Genomic DNA, 749 nt, shown 5'->3' on the forward strand with positions numbered 1-749 from the left:
CCAAAACCATGGTTGCAGCTGTCACCGTGGTCCTGCTTCCGTTCCTGTGATGGCGTTACATCCTGCCACGTCCTGCTGTGCCCTGTTACACCCTGCTACGCCCTGTTGTGCCCAGTTACACCCTGCTACGTCTTGTAACACCCTGCTACGTCCTGCTGTGCCCTGTTACACCCTACTACGCACTGTTGTGCCCTGTTACACCCTGCTACGTCTTGTAACACCATGCTACGTCCTGCTGTGCCCTGTTACACCCTGCTACGCCCTGCTATGCCATGAACTACTTCAACTACTATTACTAGTCACTGTTCCATTATCTTCTACTGTGACTGTTGTTGCCACTATTCATCACCCCCCCAACCGGCCCGTCAAACTCCACCCACCAAGAGCCCGGGTCTGGTCCAGGTATCTTCTAAAATGAAGTTTTTCCTCGCCACTGTCGCACTAAATGTTCTTGGGGGGGGGATTACTAGAACTGTTTGGTCCTTGTTCTAGAGTGTTCTAGACCTAGATCTAGATCCAAGTGTCTTGAGATAACTCTTCTTATGAATTGATACTATAAATAAAATTGAATTGAATCAATATGTTGAGTCAATCAACAATCCAATATCATTGATTCAAAGTGAAAATATCTATGCATATTATCTTTAAGACGCGCCTTTACTTAATAGTTAACATAAATAGTTAATTAAATATTTTAATCGTTTGACAGAACTAGTTGAAATATGTGAGGTGTGTGTGTGTGTGTGTGT

Source organism: Etheostoma spectabile, chromosome 6 (assembly GCF_008692095.1).
Source record: "Etheostoma spectabile isolate EspeVRDwgs_2016 chromosome 6, UIUC_Espe_1.0, whole genome shotgun sequence".
NCBI lineage: Eukaryota > Metazoa > Chordata > Actinopteri > Perciformes > Percidae > Etheostoma > Etheostoma spectabile.